This window comes from Protopterus annectens, chromosome 1.part0, assembly GCF_019279795.1.
Source record: "Protopterus annectens isolate FY-2018-M chromosome 1.part0, PAN1.0, whole genome shotgun sequence".
Taxonomy (NCBI): Eukaryota; Metazoa; Chordata; order Ceratodontiformes; family Protopteridae; genus Protopterus; species Protopterus annectens.
The window spans coordinates 455,687,485-455,709,478 of record NC_056725.1 but is presented as its reverse complement, the minus strand read 5'-3'; positions in this window follow the sequence as shown (position 1 = coordinate 455,709,478).

Here is a 21,994-nt window from a genome sequence, read left to right as displayed (position 1 = left end):
CAAACTCTGAACCCCACTCAGTCTGGGTTTGTAAAAGGTAGATCATGCCTCCTAAACCTGATTGATTTCTTTGAAGCAGTCACCAGAGCCATAGATGAGGGGTAAGGTGGTGCACACAGCAAAGGCTTTTGACACCATCCCCCACTCTGGTATTATAGATAAATTCACCGGACTGGGCATAAATCCATGTGTCACAAGATGGGTGGCCAGCTGGCTCAGTGACAGAACACACACAGTGAAAGTAGCCGACCCCAAATCAGACTTCAGACCACTGACAAGTGGAGTTCCACAGGATTTGGTCCTGGGTCCTCTCCTGTTTGGTATCTACTTCTCAGAAGTCCAGGCTAATACAGCTGGCCTCTGGCTAAAGAAGTTCGCAAACAATTGCAAACTAGGAGCCATAACAGTTTCACCTATGGATGTGGACATTCTACAAAGAAGCCTCACTGAGACTGATGGTTGGTGTCAAAGTCATGGCCTAAAGCTCAATGCCAATGCCAAGAAGTGCATTGTCATCCCCGTTGGGAAAAACAACGTACCCATGAACTACCAATAGGCGGTAGCCTACTAAACACCAAAAGTGTGATAAGAGACCTTCTGACACAGGTGGACAGTAGTCTCTCCTTTGATAATCACATCGCCACAGTAGTCAGGAAATCCTTCTATATGGCACACCTCATCACAAAGGGGGTTCTCCTCCAGAAAGAGAGGCCATCGTTCCTCTCTACTCATCCCTCATCAGACCCATAATGGAGTACAACGCCCCATTTGCCATGTACCTCGCAAAACATCTACAACAACTAGAAAGGCCACAGAAATACCTCACTAAGAGGATTACCGGCCTAGAAAAGATGCCATACACAGATAATCTCAAAAAACTCCAGCTCTACTCTGTTGCATATCGCCTACTTAGAGGCGACCTCTGCCTAACATACAAAGCCATGTCTAACTCAGATCTGATGGACATGCTACACAAAGAAATCCCAATCTCTCCGGGCCACATACTCCAGGGACCTAATCCTTGTCGCCACAATAAACAGAACATGCTGGAGGGATATATTTCTGTCCTAGAGACTTCTCATGCTCTGGAACAGAGACTACTGATTCATGTCAAGCAAAGCTCCTCATTAGCCCTCTAAGAGAAATCTTGACAACTGGATGGGAAACAGGAAATGCATCCTGGGGATCACTTCTTTCGCGCTGCTCGACAGGGGCACAGGAAAATAATTTTCTTGGGTGGCGAAAGCAAGGCAACCTCTTTTGACTAGGCTTATATAGGCCCTAGGGCCAACAGCCTAGTACTTACCTATGAACCTATAACACGCATTCATTTACAGGGCTTAACGACCACTGTTCCCTAAAATGTATTTTGTAGCTAAAATTCTGCTAAGATGATTTCAAATATTCATAATGCTTAAAATAATTTAGGGTAAATTGTTTGCTATTACCTTATATTTTAAATGGCAATATAAGTTAGAAGGTTGGTTTAGATGTAAAGCCAAATTTTAGTCATTAGCATGGAAATGGGAGGTTTTTTGTACGGTCATAAATGATTGGGTTATTTAATACTGGTTTGATGTATTTTCAAAATGTCTGAGGAAGTTCATCTAATTTATGTGGATGAAAGCGCTCACAATTAAAGTTTTAATCAGAATTTCTCTGTTGGATTTTTATTCTGAGTGGTGGCAACTTTCTTGGCATGTTTCTGTGCTGGTTTTAACTTTTCCAAGTTTGGTCATTTGTGTTATGAAACAGGAAAGGAACGCTAACTCACAGTTGCTGTTCTCTCAAACTGACATCTATGGACACTAACATTATTGGGAAGCTTACTTTATTGACTGAACAGCTTTCCAACCGTTTGGATGACTTGGCTAAGAGAATTACCAATGACTACACAAATAATAATGAAAATCTCCCAACTAGATCTGTTCTTCGTGGTATGGGAAGATTTACCCAGGCTGAATTTACTTACACTAACATTTCCTCTGCCCCTTTCTCTGCTTCTGGGATTGGTGGACTTTCCAATAACAACAGAAAAATTGGCAGAGATAAATACAAGTCCCAATGTTAATGAAACAGAGAACACACCGATTCTACATGAATGGTTGAATGCACCAGCATTTTTCAATAACCAATGGAACTGCAATAGCAGCCAGGGCAATGGAGCACAAACAGTTCATGACATCATCGTAAATAAATTAAAAGACTTTGATACTAAATTAGTGAAATATAGAAAACTTCAGTTGGAGGTCACGTATTTCAGGGAATGTGTGCAAAGACAGCACTTTCCTACAGGTCTAAGACAGTGGCGATATCCAATGGGTTTAATAAAGGATTAACCTTTTCATCGTGATTTACTGAAACATTTTGATAAGCAGGGTTTAGAACTTCTTGAAACCCTTATTAAACACTATTCCTTCTAGATGGACACACTGAAAGATGATTTGAGTAAATTATAAGTAGACATTAAAACTGACTAACTTTATAAGATACAAATTTGATTTCTGTCGCATTTTCTCGAGCATAGATTTTACCATCAGCAAACTGAAGGAGGGTAAAACCAAGCAATTGGAAAGGGATAGGAGAGACTACGAAAATGGCACAGCCTATCCCCCTCCACCTCCTTTTCAATCATGGGGAAATGCAGAAGTATCTAATCAAGGAGTAAGCAATGACAACTTCTGACAACCCTAATGAATCTTACCATCTCAATGGATTGGGCCAAGCACAGAAAACACCTCTACCGGTTGGAGCGAGCGTTTGAGGGAACGTCAGTCTCAACCTAATCAAGTTACCCCGAACCAGGGTTGTCGGTCAAAAATAAGAACAGCCCAGAGCCCAAGGGACACAACGGAACCAAAGATCGAAGAAACAAACCAGTCAACGGAGGTAGCAGTCAGGGCCATTATACAAGAAAGTGAAAATCCGAACAGGAGAGTAGCTGCTTGGACCAACAAACAGTGACTTTAAAATTTACAATTTTACATCGAAACCTGTAAAATCTGAACTTACTGAAGTCCTTGGCCAAGGGTTGTCATTTGTGCCTGCCAGCAAAACAGACATATCCAAGACTCTTGCTGATTTGAAAATGTGCATGCACGCGAAAATAAAAAGTTATGTACTCACCATAACGTTTCATGTTTGTTGTCCATCTCACCTATATTCTTGCTGGGTGGATTAATACAAAAGCTCGAGAGCTTCCACTGGCTCGAGGCCAAACCCCTATCCCATGATGCACCGGGTAAAATATCCAGATCTTGTTTGCAAACGAAAACAGTATTAGTATTCCTACATATTCATACATATTGTCTAACTGTAGAAAGAGGACTGAGAGATGCCAAAACCAACATAACTATACACATATCTATAAGATTATCCACCCGGTCCTCCAGGAATGAAGGAAGGGGAAGGTGGTTGGGACGCAAAAATATAGGCGAGATGGACAACAAACATGGAACGTTATGGTGAGTACATAACTTCTTAATGTTATGTTGTCCTATCTCGCTGTAATTCTCACTGGTTGGGACTGTGTCCCTAGCACCTTTATCCTAGGGTGGCTCAGGGAAAGAGACTCTTCAATACAGTGGAACCAAAGGAAGACCTGTTCCAGGAGGTCACATCTACTTTGTAATGAGTAATAAAGGTATGAGGTCTCACCCACGTGGCAGCTGCACAAATAAGAGTCCATAGGAAGCCTGGCCTGAAAAGCAGAGGATACTGAGATCACTCTTGTGGAGTGGCCTTTTACTTTGCCTGGTAATTGTCTCTTATTCATTCTTACTATACGAGTAGGAGATGCAGTCTATAAGCCATTTAGACAAGGTTACTTTAGAAACTGGCAATCCTTTCTTTTTGTCTGAGATTTACACAAAAATCTGGTCAGACTTTCTGAAATCTTTGGTCCTACGCAAATAGAAGCGTAGCTGTCTGTGTATATCTAATTGATGCAATGTATATTCTGCCTTGTCACTATAATTAGGAAAGAACACAGGCAATTCAATTGCTTGAGTTGCATTGTTTTCTGAACAGACTTTTGGTAAGAAAGAGGGATTAGTTCTTAAAGACACACTGTCTTTGTGAAAAACTATATAAGGAGGGCGTATAGAGAGCATGAAGTTCTGACACCTGTCTGGCAGAAGTAATAGCTACTAAGAACAGAGTTTTCCATGACAAAAACTTTATATCACAAGATGATGTAGGTTCAAAGTGTGGCAAGACTAAGGCAAATGAAACAAAATTAAGGTCCCAAGGGGCTGGAGGTTCTCTGATCGGGGTCTGAGTACGAATGTACCTTTCAGAAAAGCCTTACATAATCTGTGAGACATAACAGGCACTGCCATCTCCCCAGTATGAAAATGAGAGATGGCTGCCAGTTGAACTCTGATAGTAGATGCAGCCGCTCCTTCGTCAAAAAGATTGGAGAGAAATTCTAGAACTGCAGTAATAGGAACCGTAAAAGGTTCTATATTGTGTTTACCAGCCCAGTAAGAAAATCGTTTCCATTTACTTGAATACAGTTTCCTCGTAGATGGTTTATATGAAGAAAGTAGGATATGTTTAACTGCAGGCAGAATTCGTAACACCTGCAGCCATGCTGTCAATTTGTGGGTCTGGATGGATGGATGGAACACTCCCGACGAGTGGGTCAAAAGGTCTGGAACTGGGTCCAGAATCCACTGTTCCGTCAGAAAATGGGTCCAGAGAAAGGGGAACTAAACTTGTTGAGGCCAGTAAGGTGCGATGAGAATAATAGTGCTTTTCAACATGCTGGCTTTCTGAAGTACTTTGGGTACTAAGGGAAGGGGGGAAAGGCATAGAGTAGTCCCACGAGCCAATCATGAACAAGCGCATTCCTTGGTGACTTCCCCAGAGGGGGGGATGAGGGCAAAGTAGCTGCTGCATTTGGCATTCATGGAGGTGGTGAAAAGATCGCAGCAAGGCTGGCCCCATTTCTGGAAGCTCTCTTCTGCAATTTCTGGTTTTAGGGACCACTCGTGAGGTAACAGAATCGCTCTGCTGAGCTTGTCCGCTATCACGTTGGATTTCCCCAGGATATGCGTTGCTATCAGAAAACATTGAGAAGCGACCGCCCACTGCCACACTCGCTGTGCCTCTCGACATAGGGGATATGACTTGGTTCCTCCTTGCTTATGTATCACAGCACTGACATGCTGTCTGTTTGGATTGCAACTGTTCCTATCGGAAGAGAGTCTTGAAATGTCTGCAACGCATATAGCACCACTCTCATCTCTAGGACATCGATGTGCAAGTGGCTCTTGTGTTCCTGCCATAAGCCTTGGACCATCATTCCCAGATAATGCCCTCTCCCCCACCAGATTTGGGAAGTGTCGGTGGTCAGTACTGCTGTTGGTTGTGGAAAGACAAAGGGTTGTCTGAGGTACAGCTGTTCTGTTTGTAGCCACCAGAGGAGATCTTTCTTGCATGATTCCGTAATGATTATCTGGTGTGATAGGGAAAATCTTGCATGGAACACTGGGCAAAAAGTAACCACTGTAGAACCCTCATGTGCAGCCGTGCTAGGGGAACTAGAAGAACTGCAGCTGCCATGGTACCCAGAACATGTAACACAACCCTGGCTTGAACCTTTCTTTTTGACATCAAGATCCTGATTTGATGATGAAGGGACTGAATTCTCTTGGGGGTAAGTTTTGCCACCATCTCTTTTGAAGCTAATTCTGCACACCTAAGAAAGTAATATGCTGTGAAGGCGACAAGGCAATTTTTTTTAAAGTTGACTGTAATGCCTACCTAGGCGCAAAGAAGCATTGTTTCATCCCTCGTTTGCAGAAGTAGATGCTTGGTGGTGGTGGTCAGGAGCCAGCCATCTAGGTATGGAAATGCAAAGAATCCTTGGCATCTCAAGTGAGCTGTAACCACTGTAATGCATTTGGTGAACACTCTGGGGGCTGTAGTGAGACCAAAGGGCAGGGCTCGAAATTGGCAATGACTGGCTCCCAGCCAAAAGCATAAATATTTCCTGGACCGCTTGTCCATTTTTATGCGGTAATATGCGTCCTGGAGATCTATCGAGCACATCCAATCATCTTTCCCTATAAAAGGAAATATTGACTGCAGTGTCACCATCCGGGACTTTGATTTCTTTACAGATTCTTTTAGTTGCCGAGATCCAGAACAGGTCTTCAGTCCCCTATCTTTTTTGGAACTAAAAAGAACCTTGAGTAAGTTCCTGATCCAATTTGGTCTGCAGGGACATCTTGGATGACTTTTTTTCCAGCAACGCGTGTCTCTCTTGTGTTACGTAGTCCTTTTGACCAGGTGTAACTTCTGGTATGGACTGGTTTACAGAAGGGGTTGGAAAGGGGTATGTAATAGCCTCTGGATATGATTGCCTGTACCCATTTGTCTTGGAAGATTTCTTGCTAGGCATTTGGATACAGTGACAAACTTCCACACAGTGCCACCAGAGAAGAGTAGGCGGGCCTCCTTTCAGGAGCGCTGGAAGGGCCTCCCAGAGAATGTATCTCTGTCACTCTGATTCTGCGGACCCCGTCTACCGCGAGGTCGGCATCTTCCATTAGCACCTCCCCCTCTGCCCCTGAAGGAAGTGTCACCACGTGCGTCAGAGAAAACTTTTTGGGACTTTCAGAACCACATTTTCCCACCTTTCTGACCTTTGGGATAAGGTCTACATAGGGCAGAAAAACAGACTCCAATGGCAGACAAGGCTTTCCTTTCCTAATCGCACCTGGTCAAAGTATCTTTCACCTTTGGTCCAAAAAGGGATGAACCATCAAGGGGGCATTGGTTAAGAAAGACCTGAAGGGTTCAGAAAAACTGCAAAGACGCATCCAGGAATGTCTCCTTAGGGAAATTCCTGTAGCTGCTCCTCTGCTCGCTCCATTGGCTGCATATGAAATCAGTCTCATGGAGGAGTTAACAATGGAGCTGAGGGTGGAAAGCTGTGAAGAAACTTTGTCTGTAGTCCCTGAAGCTACAAAATCCTGAAGGGCATCTCCTAACTCTTTGAGAAGATCCCTCTGCAGCCTGGTAAAGTGGGTTAGGTAGTTCAGCAACCGCAGGGTAAAGCCCGCTGAAGAAAAAGCACACTTTCCATATCTGTCCATAGTCTGTGATTCTTTGTTGGGAGGATGAACAGATCAGGAGGGAAAGAAACTAGAAACATGACAAAGGGATCAACAAAAACTATTGCCCTAAGGGGATTTTGTAAGTAAATACAGAAAAATCAACTAAATAAAGTACTTACCCAACGAGCCAGTAGAAATACCTCTCGATCGCTTGAGCGGCAAACGAGATCTGGGTATTTTAGCCGGTGCATCATGGGATAGGGGTCAACTTCGAGCCAGTGGAAGCTCTCGAGCTTTTGTATTAGGCAGAGTCAGAACCGATGCTCAGTTCTGAACCCAACCAGCAAGACTTACGGCGAGATAGGACACCATAGCATTTAAATTTGAAGTTGTTGCTGGGTAACAATGCCTTGATATGTAATGAATTTAGAATTTCTAGTTTATTTAATCCCCCCTTGCATGAAACTTTAGGGTTATTCGAAAAATGGATATTAGGAATGCCCTATTAAGGCCTGTACACAAACACCAAAATGTCAACTTAGGATATTCTGAAATGCAGAACTTGCATGAATTAAAATTATCCAATATCAGAGTCATGTGACCTGATAAGCAGGGTGGGTTGATCTTTATGGAAGAAAGGGAATAAATTCACAGCATGAGTGAAATCTTAAATAGTGAAGCGTGTGACAGAGTGACAATTAATGAACTGAATGGGGCATATCAACAGGTCAGAACCAGTATTAATGACATGTTTTTGGAAGGCAGTACTGACTTGGATACATGCAATTATCTGACCATTACAGCCCCTCTAACACCTATCATCTTCGGAATCCCCAAAATCCATAACGACATGGAAATCCCCTCTCCCTTAAGACCCATAGTAGACAGGAGGAACAGCATCACTTATGCCTGTGCGAAATTTGTTGATAAACTAATTTATACTCGGAACCACAGATATGCAAGGATTCCTGCAGTTTTTTGCAGGCATCAATTCAAAGTACAACTGCTTGACTAAAGACGTCAAAGATTTGTACACTGTTATCCCACAAGACATTGGTATTAGCTGGGTCACAGAATTTTTATTAGAGAAAGGAGCCCAAGAGGAAGAAATAAATTTAACTGAGAGACTGTTAGAGCTGATTTTGGGTAATAATTACTTCTTGTTTCATAAAAAGCACTATCTACAGAAAAGTGGAGTTGTCATGTGGTCCCCTTGCGGGGGCAGTTTTGCTAATTGCGTCATGGCATACTGGGAGAAACAGTTCCTGTTCCCAAATTCAAGGTTCCAAAACAGCGTATCTTGGTACACACGATAACTGGATGATATGTTCCTAATATTTAAAGGGGAGATGGACGAGGTTGATTATTTTATGGAAGATCTGTCTTGTATGACATCCTTTTTGAAATTTACCATTCAATTTGAAAGAAAGCTTCTAGACCAGCGGAAACAGGCACAGCCACAGCTTCGTGACAAAAAAAACACATTTTTTAACTACCTATCGCGATGAAAGGGAAATTCTAAACACACAACAAAGCTCAGAGCTCATCGAGAGAGATAGAGCAACTCTATATAGAGAGCTCCAGCTGCCCACAGGGCTAAAACAGCTCTTTTTAGAGCTAGAGCTAGCTCCACCACTCGACTATGAAATCTGTTTCACCGTTTAGGATCAAGAGTGAAAGGCTTTGTAAAAAAGGTGGTTATTCCAGGTCCGGGCTCAGGATCGACTCAGGAGAGAAAACTCCACTATTTTTTTTTTTTTTTCGGTTTTTTATTTTTCTTTTTTCTGCAGAGGCAGAGGCCCAGGATTTTAAATATTAATCCAGAGAAAAGGACGATGAAACAACCCAAGTTTAAGGATTTCTCACTTGACTCAAGATTCCAACAAGATTCCAACCTCCCCTCATTCAGACAACCTCCTATCTTGACTCATACTCCATCTAGAGGGAGCCCTTAAAAACTACTAAATAAATAAATCTTTTTCTATCTGAGTCAATGCAAAAAAAAAAAAAAAAAAGCAAATCCAAAATATATAAAAAATATATAAAGAACCAAAACAAAAGAAGCAAAACAAAGAACTACAAGACCTGATAGCTAAGCCACCCAGCTTTAAAAGCTTCCAATGCCAACCTGAGCAACCACCACACACAACCACACCCAGCAAAGAAAAAAACAACAGTGCAATAACAGTGTGCGAAATGAATTGTGGACATGGTATTCAACTGAATTGAAGAAAAAAAAACATTAAAGAAAAAAAAAAAAAAAATCAAAAAAAAGAAATTAAATCAAAAAGTGGAAAAAGTGAAAAGGGCCACCAGAACCAGAAAGACAACAAACCACAACAGGAACCAGACAACAAGAGCAGGGCAGGATTTTCAGAGGGGCAGGGCAATCTAGGGCAGGAGACAGGTAAGGTACCCACAACAAAGATAAACAATCATCTCACCACAGAGCAACGAGAAACAGCAATAAACAAAGCAACAAAACAGCCCAACCCCAACCCCAACACCAACAAAAAATTGCACAGCAGCAACAGAAACACAGGGAAAAGAAGACAAAAAAGAGAAAGAAACACCAACAAACCAAACAACACAAAACCACACAAGCGATGGGGGCACAAGACAAGGAAAACAGAACCCTCAGAAGACAAGCACAGACAAACAGACCCACCAACACAGGCACCACCACCCACACCATCCTGTACCATCCAAGAGGCCTGTACCATCCCAGGACCAGGTCAACCCAACCACCCCCCCCAACAACCCCAGGACAGATCATGGAGGACAGATCAAGACCTATCAATCTCTGAGAGGGATCAGGGAACTGGCCAACCCCAGACAACTCCAAACAAAAGAGACTGTAACAACCACCAGGTCTGGAACCACTCCCAAAACCCAAAGAGGAACTCTTACCTGAGGGTACTACAGAGGGGTCTCATGAACACCACTTCCATGGGCTACCTTGCCCAGACCATCATAAACTGCAGGGACAAGGAAAGTAAAACTCCACTCTGTCTTTTTACAAGGAAAAGAAAAACAAGAACTAAGAAAGTCAGAGAAAAGGGAAAACAACAACTGAAAAGGTGAAGCAACCAGCCCCACCACAAGCTCAGTTAACCACCGAACAGAACAAATGCAAAAAAAAAACAACAAAAACTCCTAAAAAGCAAAAAAAAAAAAATCTATAATGTCAAAAAGAGGAAAGGAAAAATGTAGGCTAGAAGGTTAGTAGCAGGAAGCGAAGTGGTAAAAGGAAGGGCAGGACAGTAATAGAGGGAGATGAGTGTCCTTAACCACAAGATCACTCCAAATCACGCGTCCTCCTACAAGATATGAGAAGACAGATGCCGACCACATCACAACAGCTACCTGAGAGGTCAGGGGCACGTCACCAAGGAACCAAGGGGCTCAAGGGCATCCTCACGACTCCTGGGCTACCCGATGAAGGAACACACACAATCAGTTCTACTGATCAGCACCCACTTGATTAATCTCACCCCCACCCGGGACGAAACCACAAAGGTAGACCCAGTGATTGCCAGTGGAGAGCAATTACAGAACCCTGGAGCAATATAGGGAGATTTCAAGAAAAGTCCCCTGGCATATTTAGCCAAACCCTATATTCTCTCAATCCCTTCAGTTCATCAACAGAACAGAAGGACATTCACCTCTACAGACTAACGATATAAACCCTCCTATCGACAGGGCTTTTTGATTTCTCAGGTATCAGGTAGAGGCCTTTATGCAACAAGGAACAGAGGCTGGCCTAGAACAGCTGCCGACAAACAATTCAATGCAACACATTTGGATTTGGATAATCTCACTTTATTCAACAAAAACACTGCAAAAAACCACAAACTCCGAAGACAAACTTGGAACATTGCAATGGGAGTGAATTCCCCACCAGATAAACTACTTCCGCCAACACAGAAAAGCTAAAACCCGCCACCATATACACAGGGGGAGTTAAAGAAACATGGGTACCTCTCTCTAGCTAACACATGAGTTTTGTACTTCATCAGAAACAGCTCTCTTCAGAGCTCTCTCATCAAGCAACTCAACCCATCAGCTCCGCTCAGGAGCTCAAGTTACATTGGTAAGCTCTTCCAAAGAGCCTGAAGAGATCAGAAATTTGAAAGAAAGGAAATTTCATACTTAGATGTCTTATTAAGTAAAGACATAGTTAACAACAGGTATATAGCTCAAATATATAGGAAGCCTGCATACTCTAATGACTTCCTACACTTCCAAAGTAGTCACGCTTTACACCAAAAAGGGCTATTGTAAAAGGACAATGCATAAGGGCAGCCAAGATGAACTCACTTAACCAAGATTTTGATGTAGAATGTGAAACCCTCAAAAACATGTTTATTAGGAGTGGGTACCATTTGGGTCTACTGGAAGACAATCTTGGAAATAGGAAGAAAGAGGATGACAGGGCACTTCAAATCTCTCCTAAGTAGAAACATCTGAGAAGTAGATGAACATCAAAACTCCCTTGTATTACCAATAGTCACTGTAGAGCATGACAATGTCAATGTCAGCTTTATAACAACATTCTCTCTAGATGCCATTACACCGAGGGATACTTTGAATAAAAATTGGGCCTTAATTAATGAAGATACTACAGTAAGAAATAAATTAGGGCCCAAACCTAAAATAACATTTTGAAGAGGGTGCAACATCAAGTCCATTTTGGAAAGGAATACCAAACCCTATATTCCAAATAAAGGCATGAGAATATGTAGTAGGTGCCCCTATTGCAAACTTATTCAAGTAACAAGATCTTTTACCATTTGGATGTGCAATATATACTACCAGGCAAGTACAACTGTAACACAAAAGGGGTTGTTTACCTAGCTATGTGCAACTATGTAACTGTTTTTATATTGGAAAAACAGAAAGGCACTTTAAGCAAAGGATATACAAACATCAGTATAGCACTGGCAAACAAAATACTACAAATTTGTGAAGCAGCCACTGTGCAGAGTGTGTTAAAACCAAGGTAATAATTTATTGTAGAGAGGTAAGTGCTTTTGTGATATTACATATGACTTCTTCAGACCATAGCAAAAATACAACAGAAAGTAGGCTTTATATATGTATTAATTAATAAACAGCCTATCAGAACTTAAGAAGCAATCAAATAATTACATAATCTCATATCAAAAACTATTTAAAACTTTTGAATATAAAATCAATTTTAAAATAAGTCTCAAAAACTAATATAATTTCATACTGCATCTATTTAAACAATTTCCTGTTTTTCAAAATAGGTTTAAGGGGAATTCTGTCATTCAACCCCTTCCCCTTATTCGCCCTTAACCTGGTTATCCACCTAGTTTCTGGTTTCAGTGTGATTACTGATGTCTCCTCCTCTATTATTGGCTGTGATCTTTTCAACTACTAAAAATCTAAAGGTATGTGCTTGTTCTTCACAGGATACATGCTTTGCTAATGCATTGGTTAGAGTACCATTTCTAATGTGAAGTAAATCCTCCCTGATCCTAAACCTCAACTTCCTATTAGTCTTTCCTATGTAAAATGCAGAACACAGATTACATACAGAAAGATAAACAACATCAGAGGTGTTACAGTCTGTTGCTTCAGAATTAAAGGTTCTATTAAGGTCAGTGTGATCAAAACTGCTGGAGGTGTCAATGTACTTGCATTGATTACGTTTACCAAAAGGTAAGGTTCCTTTTGAACAACAGGAGTCTTGTTGTTCCCTTTCTCTAGTGTACCATAGAAGTCTTTTCAAGTATTTTTTATTCGTAAATAAAAAAACTAAGTCTATCTCCCTCTATCTGATGTCTGAATTTTGAGTTAGAGTAGGCCAGTGCTTCTTAAATATACCTGGCATAACATTTACATCACTGGTAAAATGTGTAAGAAACCGTACTAAACATTTATCATGTTTGGACATAGTGTTGCCATCACTTTGTGATGAAAAATGAGGTTTCCCTACACTGTTCCTCCATGTTGCTGCATTATTCAAAATTTCTTGAGTTGTTTGATCAGTGTAGCCTCTTTCCTTAAATCTAGATTCAAGGTCAGACAATTCTCTCCTAAACTCTTCATCATCTGCAGTTAACCTAGATGTTCTTAGAGCCTGACCTTTTGACTATGTTTCTAAATATGCACCTTGGATGCATACTATTCTTGTGGCATAATGTGCTCTTGTGACAAGCCTTTCTATGTAATTTCGTGGATAAGCATCCTGTACTGTCCTTAAATACCTTAACATCTAAGAAGTCAATCTCACGGTTTGAGGTCCTCATTTCAAAACTTAAAAAAAAATTGTACTTGTCTCTATCTCTTTAAAAAAGATTTTTAGATCAGTTAAATCCCCATTCCATAATAGGAAAAGGTCATCACCAAATCGGTTATAAAACACTATTTGGGGCCATTTGTTTTTATCTAACACATATCTATTCTCCAATGTAGCCATAACAAGGTTGGCATAACTGTTTGCACTAGGTGTGCCCATTGCTACACCATCCTTTTTTACATATAAATTATGGTTGAAATACATAAGCTAAAACCAGTTCCATTAGTAAGCATAACAAATCTACATTTTTACTATCATATGTCTTATCATGCAATAGATACTGTCTTAATGACTCCACCCCTATAGTATTGGGAATACAGGTAAATAAAGAACGTACATCCAATGTTACAAGTAAGAGCAGCTTATGGTCATTACCGAAGCTTTGCTTAAATGCAAAAAGATCCTGTAAATTGAGTCTTTCAAAATATTTTTATTTACTACTGGCCTCAGATGTTTCTCCCTCTCTCTCTATTATATGTATGTATGTACATATATATATATATATATATATATATATATATATATATATATATGTATATATCTATATATATCTATGTATATATATATGTGTGTATATATATATATATATATATATATATATATATATATATATATATATATATATATATAAACGAGCTCCGTAGACCAGTTCTGTCCCGATACTATTAGTCTTAGAGGGGGATGTAATGCATCCTTATGTATATTGGGAAGTCCATGTATGCTGGGTATCAAGGGTTTAGTAACCTTGAAATAGTTAAGCAAATCCATTGAAATGACATTATTCAAGAAACAGTGTGTATTATCAAATATATTAAGCATTCTATTCATCTCATCATAACTTATACTTTTATAGGTAGATACATCCTGTAACATATGTACAGAATCATAGTAGTACCTACTATCCATTAAAACAAACGGTCCACCCTAATCAGCCTGTTTAACTGTTATTGTGTCATCCATTTGTAGTCGTTTTAAGGCTTCACATTCACTCATACTTAAATTATAAAAACTCTTTCCTTTAGCATCCTTACTCCTGTTAGTTCTATTTAGTGTCTCAAACTCGTTTTCACATACATTCACAAATACATCAATAACAGGATGATTTGGTGGGAGAAAAGCACTTGGTTTCTTAAAAATATTCAAGTTACTGTCATTACCTGCTTCATTTTTAAACATCTTTGAAAGCACATTTATACCAAACATACGTAAATCCAATGTTGCATCAGTTGCCTCAGCTTTTTGAGCTGGAATAAAGGACAGGCCCTTTTCAAGAATATTTAACTCATCAATGGTTAAAGTCTTTGAAGAAATATTCCAAACTATGCTTCCTCCCTCTTCTAGTCTCTGTATGTTTTCTTAGGTGCTCTGGGCGCTGGTGATTCCGACAGCAGTTTCCTCTTGTTGCGACCCCTGCTGAATGACCGCTCCCGGTTCGACGGCCCTCCTCTTATAGGTTTATAGGTAGGTACTAGGCTATCTGCCAGAGGGCATTTATAAGCCTAGCCAGAGTGTGTCGGCTTTCGCCGCCCCATTGATTAATTAACTGAGCCTCTGCCAAGCAGAGCCAATGAAGTGATCCCAAGGGTGTATTTTCTGCTACCCATCCACTAGTCAAGGTTTCTCTTGAAGTGTTAAGAGAGGGGATCTGCCTAATGTAGTTAGGAATTTTGCTCCAAAGCATGGGGAATCTCTGTGACAGGAATTTATCCCTCCAGCATGTTCTATTTATTGTTGTGGCGAGGTTTAGCTCACTAGAGCGCGTGGCTCGCAGTGACTTGGATTTCTTTAGGTGGAGCATGTCCATCAATTTAGAGTTGGACATGGCTTTGTAAGTCAGGCAGAGATCACCTCTGAGTAAGCGATATGCCACTGAGTACAGCCGGAGTTACTTCAGTCGGGCTTCATACGACATATGTTTGAAGCCAGTAATCCTCTTGGTGAGGTACTTTTGTGGTCTTTCCAGCTGATGGAAGTGTCTTGTGAGGTACATCCTAAATGGGGCATTGTACTCTATGATGGGTCTGATGAGTGACGAGTAGAGGGGCACTATAACTTCTTTATTTCTAGATGCAAACCCTTTAGTAATTAGATGGGCCACATAGAAGTATTTCCTAACTGGTTCATAGGTAGGTATTAGGCTTCATAGGTAGGTACTAGGCTATCGGCCCTGGGGCCTATACAAGCACAGCCAAAAAGGTACCCTGGCTTTTGCCACCCAAGAAAATTATTTTCCTGTGCCACTGTTGAGCAGAGCCACAGAGGTGATCCCCGGGGTGAATTTCCTATTTCCCATCCAATCATCAAGATTTTTCTTGAAGAGTGCTAATGAAGAGCTCTGTTTGCTATAGATAGGTAGTTTATTCCAGAGTATGGGAAGTCTCTGGGATGGGAATCTATCCCTCCTGCATGTTCTGTTTATTGTGGTGACAAGGTTTAGGTCCCTGGAGCATGTAGCTCAGAGGGATTGGGATTTCTTTAAGTGGAGCATGTCCAACAGCTCCGGGTTTGACACAGCTTTGTATGTTAGGCAGAGATCACCTCTGAGTAGGCGATATGCGACAGAGTAAAGCTGGAGTTTTTTGAGACGGTCTGCGTAGGGCATCTGTTTGGGGCCGGTAATCCTCTTTGTGAGGTATTTATGCGGCCTTTCCAGCTGTTGTAGATGTCTTGTGAGGTACATACCAAAAGGGGCATTGTACTCTATAATGGGTCTAATGAGTGATGAGTAGAGGGGAACAATGACCTCTTTTTTTCTGGATGAGAAACCTTTTGTGATGAGGTGTGCCACGTAGAAGGATTTCCTGACTACTGTGGCAATGTGATTATCAAAGGTGAGACTACTGTCCACCTGTGTCCCAAGGTCTCTTTATCACACTTTCAGTGTTAAGTATACTAACGCCTATGTTGTAGTTCATGGGTACAAAATTTTTACCTAAGGGGATGACAATGCCCTTTTTGGCATTGAGCTTGAGGCCATGGCGTTGACACCAGGCATCTGTCTCAGTGAGGCCCTTTTGTAGGATGTCCACATCGTTAGGAGTTTCGATTATGGTTCTTAGTTTGCAGTCATCTGCGAACTTCGTTAGCCAAAGACCTTCTGTGTTAGCCTGTACTTCCGAGATGTAGATACCAAACAGGAGAGGACCTAGGACTGAACCCTGTGGTACTCCACATGTCACTGGTCTGAAGTCGGATTTGGAGTCTGCTACTTTCACAGTGTGGGTTCAGTCAGTGAGCCAGTTGGCAACCCATCTTGTGACATAGGGATTTATACCTAGTTTAGTGAGTTTATCTATAATTCCAGAGTAGGGGATGGTGTTGAAAACCTTGGCAAGATTTAGATAGGCTGTGTGAACCACCTTACCCTTGTCTACGGCTTTGGTGACTGCTTCAAAGAAGTCTATCAGGTTTAGGAGACATGATCTGCCTTTTACAAACCCAAACTGGGTGGGGTCCAGAGTTTGGAGATTACCAATGTCTTTGTTTATAAGTTCCATGATGATACGTTCCATGTCCTTGCAGACCAGGCTCATCAGGCTAATGGGGCGGTAGTTCCCAGGGTCCATGGCAATATGATTGTCAAAGGAGAGATTACTATCTACCTGGATCCCAGGATCTCTTATTACCTCTTCTGTATTAAGGGGGCTGCCACCTATGTGATAATTTGTGGGTGTTTTGTTTTTCCCAAACGGGAGGTCTATGCATTTTTTGACATTTAGCTTGAAGTCATGACTTTGACACCAGGTGTCCGTCTCAGTAAGGCCCTTTTGGAGGATGTCCGTGTCAGCCAGAGAGTCAATTATGGCTCCCACTTTGCAGTCATCGGTCATCAGTCATCAGCGAACTTGGTTAGCCATAATCCTCCTGTGTTTGCCTGTACTTCTGAGAAGTATATGCCGAACAGTAGGGGTCCCAGGACCGAGCCTTGCAGGACACCACTTGTGACTGGTTTAGAGTCGGACCTGGAGCCCACTATTCTTACTGTGCGAGTTCTGTCTGTAAGCCAGTTGGCAACCCATCTCATGATGTAGGGGTATATGTTCAGGCTGGTAAGTTTTTCTGTAATACCAGAGTGGGGAATGGTGTTGAAAGCCTTGGCGAAGTCAAGGTAGGCTGCGTGAACCACCTTTCACTCATCTATGGCCTTGATGACGGTCTCGAAGAAGTCAACCAGGCTTAGTAGGCATGATCTGCCCTTAACAAAGCCGAACTGGGTCAGGTCAAGTGTTTGGAGGTTCCCAATGTCTTTGTTAATGAGTTCCATGATGATGCGCTCCACAGCCTTGCAGACCAGGCTAGTCAGGCTTATGGGACGATAGTTACCAGGGTCAGTTGTGGTCCCTCCTTTATGCAGTGGAATAACCGTTGCTGTGCGCCATTCTACGGGCACGTAGCCTGTGGAGAGGCTGAGGTTGAACAGCATGTTTAGGTGGGGGGTTAGTTCGTTCTGTAGTTCGTGCAAGACGCAGCCTGTGACACCATCTGGCCCCACTGACACAGTGTTTTTCACTTTTGAAAGAGCTGTTTTCACCTGTGCATCTCTGATTTCCGGGACACTACACTTTTTCTGTATTGTTGTGGGCCCTTTTGGGGGTGAGAAAGGGGTGAGGTTTGCACTAAATCTATCTGCCAGGATGTTGGCAATATCAGTAGGTTCAGTATATTTTGTGCTATTTTGCACTAGCTCAGTGCATATCTGCGAGTTGCCACTTAGATTCTTAACATAGTTGAAGAAGGCTTTGTGGTTATCTTTTGAATCCTTGGCTATTTTTCTTTCGAAGTTAGCCTTGGATGATTTTATGAGGGACCTTAGTTTCTTACTGATACTGATCAGGGATGTTTTTCCCTCTTGGGATTTGCTTTTTTTTCTGAACTAGTTTCCTCCTTCTAATGGATAGCCTGTTTATGGAAGGGGTCCACCAGACTGGTTTCACTTAGAGGAGTGAGTCTTGGTTTTGCTAGGGATGTCATGATCCATGCATCCTTGAAGGTGCTCAGAGTGCATGTGGAAAGGTTTCTGCATCTTGGGCAGCATTATCCTTTAGCATGGGGGCTGTAAAACGTACTGCCTGTGTCTTAAATAAGGTGAAGTTTGCTTTAGAAAAGTTTTTTTTACTGTGGTTTCCTTAGTTGGGGATGGTGGTGGGGTGTGGACATCCAGAGTGATTAGTTTATGGTCTGATTTAACCAGTGACGGGTTGACCTTCAGTGTGGAACACCTGTCGCCCCTGCTGGTGATGACCAAGTCCAATATGTTTTCACCTCTGGTAGGGGAGTTTACCAGCTGCTCCAGGGCATTTGAGTTGATGAATTCCAGGAAGCGCCGAACCTGGGAGTTTGTACTTGAGTAGTTTTCCCAGTTAAGGTAGGGTAATTGAAATCGCTCAATATTAGGGCGTTCAGTAGGACCTTCATGTTTTCCAGTGTCTCCAGAAAGGCGGGGTGGTGGTCCTGGGTCATGGAAGGTTATCTGTAGCAGGCCACAATTTGCATTGCAGATTTGCCCGATGTTAGTTGCACATGGATGATCTCAGATGTATCATGCTGCACCACTAACCTGGAGGTGTAGGTATCCTTGATGAATATGGACACCCCCCCCCCCCCTCCTTTTGTGTTTTGGTCCGTGTTCTGTGGCTGAAACGTGTGGTATGAGTTGTAGTCCAGTAATGCTGGGGTGCTCTCTGGAGCCTTGAACCAGGTTTCAGTTATTGCACAGATGTCAACGTTCTGCATACTGAGGAGTGCTTCGAGTGCATGCATTTTGAGATTTAAACTCCTGGCTGTAGCATAACCCTTAGTTTTTTGTTAATTGTGCTGTTTACGGAGGTGGGCTTGACTTTTGAGCCTTGCCTAAAAAAAGGCACTATGGGGGCAGCAAGAGCCTTGGCCAGTATTTGAAAGCCTAGGGGTGACAGGTGCAAGCTGTCTCTTCTGAAGCAATGCGGCTTGTCGAGCATGTCATCCCAGGCTGACAGACACTGGATCCCCTTTGAATGACACCAGAAGCTTAGCCAATTGTTGAAACTGATAATTTTTTTCTTTATACTGAGGTAGCAATCTTGGTGAGGGCAGGATGCTACTCAGGGTCATACCTGCCTGGGCTACATGATCAGAGAGCTCTTCCATGTCTCTTTTCATGTAGTCCAGGGAGGTACGTCTCAGGTCATTCACACCAACATGAACAATGACAGTCATATTTGTACTTGTTCTGGAGTGCTTGTGTTATGTGGCAGATTCTGACTCCCGACAGGCAGCTAATAGTAAACTTCTCCTTGTCCAGCCTAGTGAGTGGGACGTGTGCCTGACTGTAGAGTCACCTATTACTAGTGTGTTAGGTATGTTATTTCTCCTTAAGGGCTGTGTTTGTGCGGCACACTGATTTTGTGTTTTATGTGTTGTCTGGTGTGTGACGGGAGGTGCAGGTTGTTTGGGTGTCTGCTTTGGAGATCTCTGATGCTTTTGCAGGTTTTTATTTAGAGCCTCCAAGTACGATTTTGTGTATTTTTTTGCCAGTGCTGGTTTAGTAGGTCTATGTGTGTCTAGAGGTGTGGTGCAAGTGTTAACCTTCTCCTCTTGACTGTCTGTTCCAGTCTTGGGTGGACAGAGCTTAGCCTCCAGTTTGGCTGTATAATTGCATCTCTCACATGTGTTAGTGTTTTGTGGTAGGAGGAGTGGGTTGTCTGTGTACATGAGGCAGCTGTAACATTGTCTCAGGATATCTTCCGGATAATCCGATGTTTGTAGTTTGATGGGTAAGATCTGAAAAACCAAGTCTTCAGTCATTTCTTGCTCCAAATGCTGTTCCATATTGTTACTTAACTCTGTCATTTGACACGGACACATTACCATTGAAGGATTCTGGCATCGCCTCACATCCATTCTTATTCTGGGTTGTACTTTGTTATTAAGTCCATTATGTGTCAAGCCTAAAGGGATCTCAACTACAGGTGGAGCATTAGTTTTTGGTTTAGCTCCTAAGCTCTGATTAGTTGTTAAAAGCCCATTTACAGATTCCGCCTCCTTGGGGTCACTGTGCTCAGTGAAATTATCCACCCATTTATTTAAGGTGGTCTGTTTTGTGTTTGTTTCTTTGATGTAACTCCTCGGCCAAACAAACACATGACCCTCCTTAAAGTCCCTTTTGTCTCTCTCCAGTTTATTGAACTTCTGCCGTAGCAGTCTGTTCTCAAAAATAGTTACGGAATCCACAATGCTGGTGATTTCTCATCAGTCAATTCATGTGGTTAGTTCATGTATAGTGCATTCTGTTCTTTTATAACCAGAGATTCCGCTGATTTTTCTTCTTTCTCTGAGAAATCAAGTAGAAGCCGGATATAACTGAAGCTTAGTTCAAGATTTAATTGCTGTCATTTGCTAAGCAGCTCAGGGCAGAATTCGCCTTGATTAGGCATTTTAAGAATTGTAAGACCTCTTGAAATTACTCGGGTCTTAAGGCAAGCCTCAAGATATCGATGAGCTTGCAACTTCTTGATTTTATATACATTGTCTTCTATTCTATGTATAGTCTTTAAAAAAGTTGCATAGTCAATGTCCGCATATTCATCTGAGGTTGTATCACTCTATGAAGCATCAGATAAGTAAAGGATTATTTTTTTTCCGTAATAATTCCTGAAGTTTATTAGGTACACATCCAGAAGGTCTCCGTTGTGCATGGGGAACATAATTCAGTTCAATGGTGTGACTCATAGGCATCTCAATACTTCCTTCAGCCATTGTTCCTAGCCGTAACCAGAACAAGCAAAATCCAAAGAACACTAACAAGGTAACGGCCAAGACAAATGGTTCACTGGAACAAAAAAATCAAAATAAGAAACTACTGCCATACACTTGGTGACCACCTATGGGGCTGGGGTGAATCTGAAGGTAAAGGCTGTGAATTGATAATGACTGGTTCTCAGATGGAAGTGAATAAATCTCCTGGATATTTTTACTATCTTGATGTGGATGTAGGCATCCTGGAGATCTACTAAGCACATCTAGTCATTTGCTTTCACAAAGGGCAAATCAAAAGCATAATGACCATTCAGAAAGGGGTCTTTTTAACATGAAGATTTTGGCCTCTGAGTTCTAGAATTGGTCTGAGGTCACTGTTCTTTTCTGGTACTAAGAATAATCTTAGACTCCTGGCCCTTTCTGGTCTGGTGGGACCTCCTGGATGGGTCTTTTTTTCTAAAGTATTTCTCTTCTGAACACATTTTCTTGGTGGGGTGGAACATCTGAAGTGGCAGATTTTGAGGCGACACTGAAAAGGAACAGGGTATAAATACAGCACTGGGACATTCTCTCTTTCAACCATGAATCCTGTGTGATGGCCATCCACACAGTGAGCGGATAGAGAAACAGCCCCTGACTGCCTCCAGATGGGAACAGTCTGGTAAGCCATCAGGAATACTGGTACTGTCTGAAAAGGGCTTCCAGAATCCCTGATTCTATGGATCACTGGGGGTTCCTAAACCATAACAAATTGGACCCCCTCCTAATTCCTGTGGCAGAACCTTTAAGGGGTCTTAAAAGATCCTACAGCAGACAGAATCTTGCCTTCCTGATTGCACCTTAACAACTTTTCTTTCACTGAAGG